This window comes from Macaca fascicularis, chromosome 9 (genome assembly GCF_037993035.2).
Source record: "Macaca fascicularis isolate 582-1 chromosome 9, T2T-MFA8v1.1".
Taxonomy (NCBI): domain Eukaryota; kingdom Metazoa; phylum Chordata; class Mammalia; order Primates; family Cercopithecidae; genus Macaca; species Macaca fascicularis.
The window spans coordinates 67326414-67339304 of NC_088383.1; the positions used below are offsets into that span (position 1 = coordinate 67326414).

At 55.8% G+C, this 12891-nt stretch overlaps 1 protein-coding gene across 17 annotated transcripts in view; it reads right to left on the minus strand.

The window, feature by feature from the left end:
- Positions 1 to 12891, minus strand: part of ZMIZ1 (zinc finger MIZ-type containing 1) — a 244059-nt gene that overhangs the window by 163484 nt on the left and 67684 nt on the right. For 11 of the 17 annotated variants that reach the window (XM_074001699.1, XM_074001693.1, XM_045400014.3 and 8 more), the window contains one exon: positions 10996 to 11090. The exons of the other annotated variants lie outside the window; for them this stretch is intronic. The gene's annotated coding sequence lies outside the window, so the exon portion shown is untranslated. The remainder of the gene's footprint in view (positions 1 to 10995; positions 11091 to 12891) is intronic. 17 annotated transcript variants of the gene reach the window in all.

Consider the following 12891-nt stretch of genomic DNA (forward strand, 5'->3'; position numbering starts at 1 on the left):
ATGGGATGCTCATTGCTGGGCAGAGCGTCTGCCTCTCCCCGTTTTTCTACAGATGAGACCCAGAGTGGCTGAGTGACTTGCCCAGGTGGGCCAGCAGGCTGGTGGAAGATCCCAGACCAAGAGCCCCAGCCTCCTGGCTCCCAGGCCTAGCCCCGCTGTGAGGTTTCTCCTGCTAGGTCCCCAAGGGTCACAGGCTGCGTCTGAGAGGAGATAAGTCATTAGTATGTGTGGGGGGTGCGGGATGGGCATGGGCCCAGAGCTGCCACCATGGGGAGGCTCAGGGAGGGGGTCAGTGCAGGCCAGAGGCAGGGCGGCCCGAGGTCGGGCTTCCTTTCTCTAGAGGGCACGATTCCTGGCAGCAGCTCCCACGGGAAATAGGAGAAGTGCCAGCTGTAGAGAATACGGGGTGGGGCAAAGGTGGTGTCTGGGCAGGGCTTCCTGTTGGGTGGGCGGGTGGCCACTCGCCGAGGCCTAGTGACCTGCATGGCTGCGGCCTGGGGCCAGGCCAGAGTTGGGTTTCGCCTCATCCCTGGCTCAGGCCCAGGCCACCCTGAGCCCCGTCCTCCAGGCCCGCCCTGGCTTCCTGTCCCACTGGCCCCACCCAGCCCAGGGGAGAGGGAGGGCCGAGGGAGCCTCCTCAGAAGCACCAGTGTTTTCTGTGGGCTGGAGTGGGCAGGCCACGCTGGCCTGCTTAGTGGCCTTTGGCCTCTTACCTCTAGGCCTCCCACCATTCATTTTCCAGTGTGAGGCCTCGACAAAAATGGGTTTTCTTCCCAGAAGGGCACACTTCAGACACAGCTGAGCAGGGGCCCCTGATCGAATCCCTGCCTTTCCAACTCAGCAGACAGCAGCGTCCCCTGGGAGAAGTCATGCCCGAGAGACCAGGATGAGAGGAAAAGTGAAGCAAGGCCACGACCAGGCTTCGAATGCAGAACTTCCTGGAGGTCGAGCTCCTGCAGGAGGCATGCCACCCCACGAGGCCACGCAGCCCGACATGAGGACAACGTGATGTTAACCACAGGCACAGCGCCTAGAGGAAGACCCCTTCACCCGACCCTGGCTGGGCATGCCTGAACCTCTGAAGTGTCTGGAGGAGTCCGGGTGGGAAGGGAGCTTGGCCCAAGGGCTGCAGGGCTACCCATGGCCTCCAGGTGAACCCAGCCCATTCCCTGTGGCCTCAGGAACTGGAGGCTTACCTGTCCACAGGCTGGGGGTATGGTGGGAGTGCAAAAGTTGGCAGCCCGACCCAGTGAGGGCAGAGATCTGAACAGAGGCCCTCAGCCCTCTCCAGCCCCCTCTCCTGCCCATTCATGCTCTCCCAGGGCACAGGCTCTGAGAGGCAGCTGCCCCCAAGGCTGCCTGGCCAACAGGGACTCAGAAAGCAAATAGGCCAGAGAGCAAGGAAGACTCTTCCAGCTGGCCGAGGGCCCACCAGGGACAAAAGCCTCTTGGCTTAGTGCTGGGGAGGAACACAGATGGGAGGGGGTGCGGGCCTGCCTGGGGCCTGGCCTTGCTTGAGATTACCCCAGGGACAGGGACAGAGACGGAGACAGGGACAGAGCAGGGATCCAGGTCTCCTGCATGTACCAAAGGCAGCCCAAGGGCCTCGTCATGAAGCGAGCCCACAGCAGTCCCTCCTGGCCCCGGGAGGCCCTGAGTGGTGAGAAGGTGGGTCAGCCCAGCTTAGGCAGGAACTGACTTTAGCCACACCCTGGCCGCGAGCACAGGACACTGATGACTTGTCCGGATTACCCCAATCAAACAGGCCCTGGTGGGGCCGTGTAGACCCAGCTTGATGCTTTGCCTGCAGGGAGGAAAGCCCGGGAGGGACTCAATCGGAAACTGCCAAAGGCCTAAAGTCTGTGGCCCTAAGACAAGCAGAGTAGAAGACAGAAGTCAGCGTCAGTCTGGTGGGAGGCCAGCACCCAATGTCCCAGGAGGAGCTACAGGATGGCAGTAGTAAGCCTCACGACCCCAGAGATACGCAAGTTGAGGCTGGGGACGTACAGGCCTAGGCAGCATTCTGGGATGCTGACCCAGCAGCTTTACAACCACCTCTGCCCAGAATCCACATTCAGTTGTAAGTGGCATGATGGCGGACCTGCGTCACCCTCAGCCCTGGCCACCCAGCTCTACCCCTTTTCTGAACAGGCGTTTCCCAGAACAGCCTGAGCACACGAGCCTGTGGGACTCTTCCAGGTTGAATACCCTAGATCTCATCACAACAGAGACAAGGTCTGATGATGCTCTGCGTGGCCCTGATGCCGGCTCTCTACACCCCCTTGTCTCAGGCACCTGGTGGGCTCTGCCATGGGCCTATCCTGGGGAAGTACGCCTAAGCTTCCTCAGAACCCAGGGAAGCCTGTGGGGTCAGCCATGCCCTGCTCCCTAGCCAAGAGCCAGCTCTCTCCTAGGCCTCAGCTGGGCCTGGCCCTGGGCCCACCCTAGAATGTTGCTGGATTCCAGTTCAGCAGTGATCACGCAGGGTGAGGGATGTATCTTTTGTGGAGCACGGGCCTTGTATAGATTTGAGTGCCAGGAAATGTTTGTCAGAGGAAGGAAGGAGGGAAGAAGCAGGGAGGAGGGAGACAAACAGACACATCAATGCAGGTGGGCTCTCAGAAGCATGGCCCCAAAAAGCCACCACAGCCCTCCTCCTCCAGGCCCCCAGGGACGGTGTCATCTATGCAAGACACAGTATGCAGGATGACAAACCTCGATGAAGGCCCGGGGAGGCCCCACTCTGCAGCTGCCACTTCCCCTGGTGCTCTGCTGCCCATGTGGGCTAGGAGAAGGCCCCCAGGTGTCCAAGCCCAGGGCCTCTGTGTTCTGCCCACATGCACACATTTGCTCTGGAAGCCCAGGCTCTGGCTCACACCTCCCTAGAGGAAGGGGACACTCTCCCTGGCTAGAAACACCTGCTTGGTCCATGAGAGGCTCGGTGGTGCCTCTCACTGCTCTTCCTGAGTTCTGCAACAATGTAGGGGTTGCATCCTCCTGGAATGGCAGTGGGGTGTTAAATGGCCAGCTCATGACAAGATCAACAGAGGTTTTGCAATGAAAGGTGATACTGCCCATCCAATGGGAAGAAAATATATCACAGAGGTGAGGGTTTGACAAAGGTTCCAGAAGGTCTGTGTTCTGACAACCCCTATCCCTGCCCAGCCCAGGTCCTGGCACACAGTAGGTGCTAATAAATCAGTGGCCTGATGGATGCACGTGGGAGGCCTGGCTTCCACACTCCTGCCACAGAGGTCAGGGCTCTAACGCATACTCCGGGGGCCATACACGCGGTGCCTGTGCCCATGTGTGCCCCTTTCTCTGGCAAGGACTCTGCCTTTCTGGGCTCCCCCTGGTCAGAAGGTGCCCACCCTCTCCATTTAGGGCTGGGAGGGTTCTCTGTTATCAAGCTCTGTGCCTTTTCTCGACAAGCGGGTTGGGGCTGGGAGGTCAGAGGTCCAGGGAGGGCAGAGGATCAGAGCAAGGCCATTCCCCAGCCCAGGCCTCCCCATACCATATTCTGAGGCCCAAGAGCTCTGGGACCCAATTCAGGGCTCCCTGATGCCCATGGCGATCCTCACTGCCACCACCCACACCAATGCGGCCTTTCTCCCTGGCTCTGTGTCACGGCCTCCTGGCTGCAGCTGGCCTGAACTGCTTACTTGGACAAATAGGGAGAGAAAGCAGCCACGTGATGGCTAAGGTTTCCTTGACCAGGGACAGGGATACACACACACACACACACGTACACTACACACACGTACACTACACACATGCACAGCCATTTGTGGGTCAGGTGGTCATGTGGCCCAGGCTCCTGTGTCTCTGAAGGACAAGTGACCGGCTGCCCTTCTTCACTCAGAAGAATGCCCTCCCCCAGCACTTGTTTTCTGCTTCCTGGATGTGCCAGGGGCTTGGTGGGTGGGAAGCCCAGCAGAGTGGGGGAGGAAGCGGGAGCAGAGGGAGGGGGCAGAGCACCCGCCCAGCCCCAGCCCTGCCTCTGTCTGGTGTTTTCCTTCCGCCCTCCCCAGCCAGAGGGCAGATGTCTGCTGGGAAACTGTGGCTGCCCAGCCGTTCTCTGACTACAGGGACAATCCCCACACTCAGGGAGAATCCCAAAGCCCAACGTTGGGGCCACACAGGAGGGAAGCAGAGTCTCAGAGAGAAGTCCCTGTGATCAATGGCAGAGCTGCCAACATGCTGCAGCTGGACCAGTGGTTTGGTAGCTGGAGTCCATGGTATATTATAGCCTTTGGGGCATTTAGGGGGTGAGGGAGGGTAGAAAAAGGGGGTGTCTAGTCCGACTCAGCAGGAGCAGCTCTGCCTTTGGTCTGTTGCTTGGGAAAGGTCTGTGGGCCAGAGTCTTGAGGACTTTTCCAGCACTGGGGATGTGTGCCTCCGCTACTACCCCAGGGTGGCAGGCTTGTCCTCACAGCCTGAGATGGTCCCACTAAGAGGGAAGGAGGCCACATCTCTTGACAGGCAGAGCTGAGACCCTGCTGTAGGGGAGGAAAGCTGAGGGGTGGAGAGTGGGGAGAGGGAAATGCCAGCTCTATGCGGATCTGCATCCAGCTCCCACCCTGCCCTGGCCTCAGGCCTGACCCCCAGGACTCCAGAAACTCACTGCGGATGCATCTCAGGAAGGCCACAAAAAATGAAAGGCATAGCCAAGAGTTCCCAAATAAAAGCTAATTCCTGGGCTGGGTGTGGTGGCTCACACCTATAATCCCAGCACGTTGAGAGGCTGGGGCGGGAGGACTGCTTGAGCCCAGGAGTTTGAGACCAGCCTGGACAACACAGTGAGACCTTGTTTCTAACAAAAATTTTAAAAATTAGCCAGGCATGGTGGAATGCAGCTATAGTCCCAGGTATTGAGAAGGCTGAGTGGGAGGTTCAGCTGAGCCTGGGAGGTCAAGGCTGCAGTGAGCCACTGCACTCCACCCTGGGTGACAGAGCAAGACCCTGTCTCTTAAGAAAGAAAAAGGCTAATTCTGGCTAAGCCCCTCCCTCCACTAAAGCCCTTCACATACGTTATCTCACTGACTCCTCACAATAACTCTATGACTCTGTGTTCTTCACCAATCCCCCACCCCACCGTCTCAGGGCTGCACAGGGCTGGGCAGCCCCCAGCCCAGCACACCTGTCTGTTGCGGGCACTCAGCCCAGAATGCAGCCTAGGGAAGGGCTCTACTGTGGAGGCAGGTAAAATTATCACCCCATTTTACAGATGCAGCACAGAAATCAATGTGAACTAACCTGAAGGTCACACAGTTAACAAGGGGTGGGGTGGGATTTGAACCCGGAGACCCCAACCCTAGACTCTGTGTTGTTCACCAGTCCCCCACCCCACCATCTCAGGGCTGCACAGGGCTCCTCTGGTGGTCCCAGCCCCTAGCCCAGCACACCTCTCAGGCTCTGTCGCAGGCACTCCGGAATGCAGCCTCGGGAAAGGCTCTACCGTGGAGGAGGAGGGAGAGAAGACCTCAGGAGAGGAGGAGCACGGGGATGGAAAGGTGAGCAGAGGAGGCAGGAGAGAGAGTCTTGGCAATAGAGAAAGATACAGAAAGGGAGGAAGAGTGAGAGGCAAGGCATGAGCGGAATAGAGAGAAGGAAGGAAGATACATAAAGAAGATACAGAGAAGGAAGACAGATACAGAAACAGGGAGAGGGGGAAAGAGGGCAAGAAGGAGGGAGGAGGGGAGACAAAGAAGAAAACAGAAGGGGAAGAAGGTGCAGCTGGGCAAGAGGAAGAAAGAAGGAAGGAGGAAAGCAGGAGACAGATGGAGGGATGGCGAGGAGGTGTGAAATGAGCCACCAAGAAGCTGAAGGGGATGAAGAAGCCAGGAGCCACAGAGACAGACACACAGCAGAGAGGAGGTCAGGGCCTTGGAAAACCGAGAGGCAGACGGAAAGCAAGCCCGCCCACCGAACATCGAATACCTAACAGGAGATGACAAATCAAATGGGAATTACTGCGGTAAAAACATAATTAGAAACTTGATTGAAGTTAAACAGAATTTACATAACACTGCAAATTAACTTTACACGGAAACTATTCACTGGGAAGGCAATGAAAAGGCATTTCATTAGTAATCTATATTTAAACAATAGGCACAATGGAGCCTTCTGATGAGGAGCTTGGTGCCTTCCACTGGAGCCAGTGCCAAAGACTGCAGGAAGACCAAGCACAGTGGGTACTCCAGGCAGAAGTGGGCAGGGACCAGGGGGATCCCTGTGCCTGCTTGTGGGGTGGGGTGGGGACACAAACAGGCCAGGTGAGCTTCTGGTGCCAGTTCTGTCCTTAACTTGCTGCGTGGCCCTAGGCAAGTGTCTTACCTTCTCTGGGCCTCAGTTTCCTCACCTGCAAAATGAGGACAGTGGAGGGGCAGTCTATAAGCCTGGATAATCTAAGACAGTCTGGGAGATGGTAGAGGGTTATAAGAGCATGGGTTCTGGAGTCAGACGGACGCCGTTCCTGTCCCTTGTGAGCTATGGCATCACGCAAGAATTTTCCTCTCTAACCTGTTTTACCCATCAGTTCAATGGAGGTAAGTCCAGTCCAGTCCCACCTGATGTCACCAAAGCAGTACAAGGATTTAGGGAGAGAATGGGTAGGGACCGGCTTAAGGAAAAGTGAGTCTAAAGGCATGGGATTACTCGTCCCCTCCACCGGGCACACTAATGAGATTACCCGAAGCCTCCTGCCATGGCCCTGCCACGGAGCCATGCATCATCAGAGCAGCTGCTGCTGCTGTCCTAGTCCTCGATGCAGAGCTGGAGGGACATCTGCCCCTGACTCTTTCCCAAGGGAGAGGAGGTCCACAAGTCCCTGCCTGGCTCCATTCAATTCTCAGCCTGGAAAAGTCTCCTGAACCTCCTCTCACGTCCCAGTCATGTCAGACCGCACTCACTCTGCAGACGTGCTGGACTGTGCTCCTGCGGCTCCTTTGCCTGGACACACTCTTCTCTCCACCCCCACCCCCCCGCCCGCATCGCACCTTGCACACCTACCCGGCCTCTGGCCTTGTTCAGGGCAACTATACTGTATGCAGCCGTTCCTGACCAAGCCAAGGCCGTTCTCTCTGCTGGGCACCTGCAGTGCTCACTGTTATGCTGGAAGGTGTGGGTTCTTTACCTGTCCCCCCACCACCCCATCTGGACTGCCAGTTCTCAGCGTAGAAACCGTCCACTGTCATCTCTGCACACCCTGACTCGAGCCCTTCTTTTGGCACAACACAGGTACTTAGAAAACCCTGGTTGACCTCAGAGTGGTCAAGGGAGGCTTCCTGGAGAAGGTGGGACTAGAGCTGTATGCTGAAAGGGGAGAGCACCTGACAAGACCCACAACTCTATTGTGGAGGGAGGGGTGACTGGGCCTAGGATCAAACCTCAGCCAGAGCAGAGGGATAGCTCAGAAACTCCTGGGTCTGTTTCCAGGGTCTCAGGGTGCCCTCTCTTGTGAACTGCAGTACAGGGCAGCTGCAGCACCCCAAGACATACTACTGGTGGGTGGCAAAGCTGGAATTCTAAGTCAGGCTCAGGTTTCTGAGCACCAAAAAGGTACATTCAGGAGCCAAGGGAGAGATGGAGCGGTGGGGAGCTCCTGGAAGGTCGGGAGCACACCTGTTTCTCGGGATCCTACCCAGCCCAGGGCCTGGCCTAGAGGGGGCACTGCTGATGTTTGCAGTAGAGGCTGAGAAAGAGAGAGACAGAGATGGAGAAAGAATGAAGTGATACAACACTGACACGCATGTACATGATTGCCCACCAAAGGCAGAGAGCTCCCTCCCCTAACCGGGAGCAGGCGCTCTGACACACACTCGTGGCCTGGGAAGGTTCACGTCTTTTAGGATAAAAGATCCACACGATGCTCAATAGGGAGCTGCTCGGTGCCTCTCCCCCATGGGCAGCACGTGAGCTGCCACCTGGAGCCCTGTGTTTTTGGACAAGGGGGACGAGCCCCAGAAAGCAGGAAGGAGGTCCGTAGTGCTAGCTGAAGAAAGTGCGAAAGTGGACAGACATCAGGGCAAGACGCTCAGCCGGGGTCAGGGAGTGCCGGCCAGGGTGACAGGGAGAGCCTGGGCATGCGCTCGCCCACAGTCCCTAGCTCCCGTGTGGCCAAGTGTGGGCAGTAAGGCGGTGTGGTCTCTCCTCCCTCTCCATCAGCCCTCTCCAAATACGGCTGGTTTACTGAGGCCTCTGAGCCTTTGCGTAGGCTGTTCCCACTGCAGCATACAGAGTCCTTTCCGCGCACTGCCCAGCAGTCTTGCTTGTCCACTCAGAGCCTGCTTTCGGTTCCCCTCCCTGGCTGCACCTTCTCCAGCTCCTCGGCAGACCCCTTCCCCACCCTCACTCCCCCAAGGGCTGGGTGCCCCGTGACTCACACTCAGGCTCCTGACCCTCTCAAGCGCCGCGCACTTCTCAAGTGATCTCATCTGCCTCACGACTTGCAACACCATCAATCCACGACAACTCCCAAATTTATATCTCTAGTCCAGGACCTCTCTCTGCCTTTCAGACTCATATATCCAGCTGCCCACTCAATCTTTCCACTTGAACGTCTCAAAGGCATCTCAAATTCAGTGTGTCTGAAACAGAACTCCTCAGCTTCACACAGCCCTCCCCGGCCACTGCCCCTGGCTGAGCAAATAACCACCTCCCTTCTACCACTGGCTCCTGTCCCAAACCCAAGGGCCTTCCTTGACTCCCCGTCTTTTTAAATCCTCCACCTCTAATCCACTAACGAGCCTGCCTTCAGCCTTCAATGGCTTCCCACCTCTTCCTCCACTACCCCTTCGTCCCCGTTCCCATCACCTCTACCTGGATGTGGGCAACAGTTTCCCATCTATCTCTCTGTTCCACGCTTGTCCGCCTACACAAGTGGGTCCTCCATGATCTCTCTGACTTCACCTCCTATCCTGACATCCTCCCGGCCACACTGGATTACCTGTATTTCTTTGAACAGGTCAGGTACACCCCTGCAGACTCCCTGGCTGCATTCAGGTATCTGTTAAATGGCCAACTTAACAGAAGCCTTTCTTGGGCCAGGCGGAGTGGCTCACACCTGTAATCCCAGAACTTTGGGAGGCTGAGGCAGGTGGATCACTTAAGTCCAGGAGTTCGAGACCAGTCTGGGCAACATGGCGAAACCCCATCTCTACTAAAAGTACACAAATTAGCCAGGCATGGTGGTGTGTGCCTGTAGTCCCAGCTACTCAGGAGGCTGAGGTGGGAGAATCACTTCAGCTTGGGAGGTCGAGGTTACAGTGACAGAGTGAGAGCCTGTCTCAAAAAAAAAAAAAAAAAAAAAAGAAGCTTTCCTTGCCTTGTGAAAGGATACTTTACACTGTATACTCTGCGCTCCTACCTGGCTAAATCCGTCTTCTTCAAACTTAGCATCACCTGATCCATTCACTTTTTAGGTATTTACTGTCCATGCCTCCTCATGAGAATACAAGTGCCACAAGGGCAGGGAGTTTTGTCCGCTGTATTCCCTGCTATAGCTCCAAAACTTACAGAGTTCCTGACAGACTTTCTCGGTAAACACCTGGGGAATGAATGCATGAGCAATGCCGCCTCCTCCTCCCCGAATGTCTGCCTGCAGAATCAGCCATGTCCTCCCACCCCCTCCCCTGTGTAGTCATGGTCACCACACAGGCTTTGAGCACTGCCTTATGGAACTCAGTCTGGCTTTGGGATCTGAGTCGGACTCCATTGCACACCACACCCTCTCAGGGCAGGGCTAGATTGGCTCCGTCTTCAAAACCCACCCCTGGGCAACAAAGTGAGACCCTGTTTCCACAAAAATTTAAAAATCAGCTGGGTATGGCGGTGCATGCCTGTGGTCCCAGCTACATCGGAGGCTGAAGTGGGAGAACTGCTTGAGCCTGGAAGGTCAAGGCTGCAGTGAATCATGTTCATGTCGCTGCGCCCCAACCTGGGTGACAGAATGAGACCCTGCCTAAAAAAACAAAAACAAAAACAAAAACCCCAACCCCTAATGCAGGCCTGGCCTGGTGTGAGACTCCATGAATATTTGATGAGTGAATCAAAGAGTAAATAGATGGGTGGATGAACAGCTGAGTGGATGGGGGGAATGGGTGGGTAAGTAGGTGGATGGAAGGATGGATGGGTGGTGGAGAGATGAATGGGTGGATGAGTGTGGATGGACAAAAAGAAAGAGGGATGGATGGAGAGATGGAGAGGTAAGTGGATGGATGACGGGTGGATGGAGGGATGGGAATCACAGGCACACAATACAGACTAGTGGTTGCTTGGCCTCAAAAGCAGAACTTCTCTTGAGAGGATGAGTACAGTATGGTCAAAGTAAAAGCACAGAAGCTGGAATGGCAAATAGGATGAAGCCAAGTTGCTGTGGCGTGGCCAGAGCTCACTGTGTGATCCCTGGCAGGCATCATTAACTTCCCTGTGCTTTGTTCTCGTGGTCTGAAAATGCAGATAATAATTCTTGCCCAGAGCTGACAGGGAGAACTTTGGAATTGTGAATGCTTCCACAAAGGAGACCACAGCCACATCCCCAGCGGAGCACATCTTCAGCCAGGTCTGCTCTGGAAAATCCTCTCTTCTCAAGCCCCACATGGCACTGTGGACCTCATGGCCTTAGAATCCCACATCCACAAGGGCTGGGACCCCTGGCTACACTCCTAGAGTTCCAACTGAGCCAGGCTGCTAAGATGGCTCAACCAAATCAGACATAACTGACTCAGAGACTCCTTGAGAACTGAGGTAAGTGTAGGACCTGAGCCCAGTGCCCCATTTTGGAGACAGACAAACTGACACCCAGAAGCCTTTTCTGGCAGTATGAGCACCACACAAGGAGTTAGGGAGAGGCCCTGCAGCCAGGCCCAGGAAAGGCAGGGAAAGCAGCTGAAAACCCTCAGCTCTGGGCCAGCCACAGCACTTCCAGGCTGCTAGAGCTTGCCCCTGGCCAGGCTTAGGTGATGGTACGGTCTGGGCATCGGGGGCTGGTGTTACCTTTCGGGGTATGGCAGCTCAGTGAAAACAGCAGCTCCTCTCCTCACACCCCTTGCAGCATTGGTCCGACACCAATGGGCCTCCTCCTCTTCCTCCTGGGTACACAGGGGGGAGATGGGACGTGTGTGAGAGCAGGCCGGTGTGCAGACAGCCCGTCCACTCCCCTCCCACCTCTGTCCCTGCCGCCGAGCTAATCTCAGTGGCCTCTTGGGTCACTTAAGCACACCCCGGGATGCCTGATTTATCAGAGTTGGCTGTGTCTTCTCCGCCCAGCCGCACTCCAACCAGCAAGCCAATTCCTCCTAGTGGGATTTTGAAAAATATATAAATATAAGTTTTGTTTCTTCCGGGACTGGGGACTTGGTGCTGTCTTTCTCTTCCTAGCAAGAAAAGCAGAACACCATCACTTTCCTGTGCGGGCCCCAGGCAGGGTGACAGGGAGAAGCTGTCGGGGGTATTTTTAGCCGGGTGTACAAAGCCCTTGCCGTGGCCTCCTCTCTGCGCCGTGCCTGGCTTCGGGGAATTATCTCACACGGCCGGCCGGCAGCCACTTCCAAAGCCACTGTGTGACCCCTGCCTGAATTCTTTCCTCATTATGAATTGCTCACCAGATCCCTGACCAACACTTGGAGCCATTTTATGTGAGTACGCACCTCCTCGGGAAAACCGGCTCACTCCCTCGCCCCTCCTACGAGGTCCAGGGCTGCCTGTTTCGCTTATAACTGGGAGAGGAGGCCCAGATGCAGAGTTTAAAGCAGGAAAGAGCCCTGGTGAGGACTTAGATTGTGCTCCCCCAACTTCAGCTCTTCCCCCACACTCTTTAGGATTCTTGGTCTGAGCTGAGATCTACCTGCATGATGACTTAATTTAATGTTCACCTTCTACTCACTTTTTTTTTTTTTTTTTTTTTTGAGACGGGTACTTTTTAGTAGAGACGGGGCTACTCAGTTTTTTTTAAGCTCCAATAAATCTGGCCTTGTCCAAAGCAATCATGCCCTTGAAATAATTGATTTGATAGGCTAGTTATATATTTCTGATACACTTTAATAAATTGTAATTAGTAAAACAAAAATATACGTCCCTTTGGGTAATACCTCATTCTAGAATCTTGCCGTAGATTACCAGAGTTACACGGGCCAAGCTTTGGCAAACTCCCTACTGTCTATCAGCCCTTATGTTGTGCAGAAGGAGAGGGAGAGGCATGGAGGAGGGGCGGGCTGGCTGGTGGAGCCCAAGAACTGGTCAGCATATCAGGCCAAGGAATGTAAGGGGTCAGAGCTATGGTGTGCTGCAGCCTTTAGTACCGTCTCTCTTTCTAGCACTGGGCGAGACCATTTTTGGCCCCACGCTTGAACTAGGCTGGGAGGATCTAGGTGGATGAGCACAAGGCATCTTGGGGATGAGGTGTCCCAAAGGAGGACCAGGCCAAGGCCCAGGGCCCAAAATGGTGTCTTTCCCAGCATTCTCTTTGGCCTCTAGTTCACTCTGCTCCTCCCATCAGGCTCCTTTTGGCTGGAGTGGGGCCACAGGGGCCAGAAGGCGAATCCCCTCTCTAGGTATAGGTAGATCTGGAAGCACAGAACATGCCCCTGAGCCCTACAACCTGTGCTCTTGGCGCTCTGACCCTGTGGGATCCTGGGGACCTTGCACTGCCTCTGGGCCTCTGCCTCCTTGTGTGTGCTTTGAGAGGAGGCTGGCAATAGTGGGCACCCAGCAGCACTGGGGCCTCACTGCTGCTCTCTGTCCTCTCCCACTCTGCCCACAGGTTGGAGACCCTGGCTGGGCCTCTGGCCTGGTGCCCGCTGCCTGCCCCTCCCACTGAGAACAGGATGTGGGTGTCAGGAGGTGAAGGAGAGTGTGGGGGTCGGGATGGGGAGTGGCCTCGGGACGGGACTT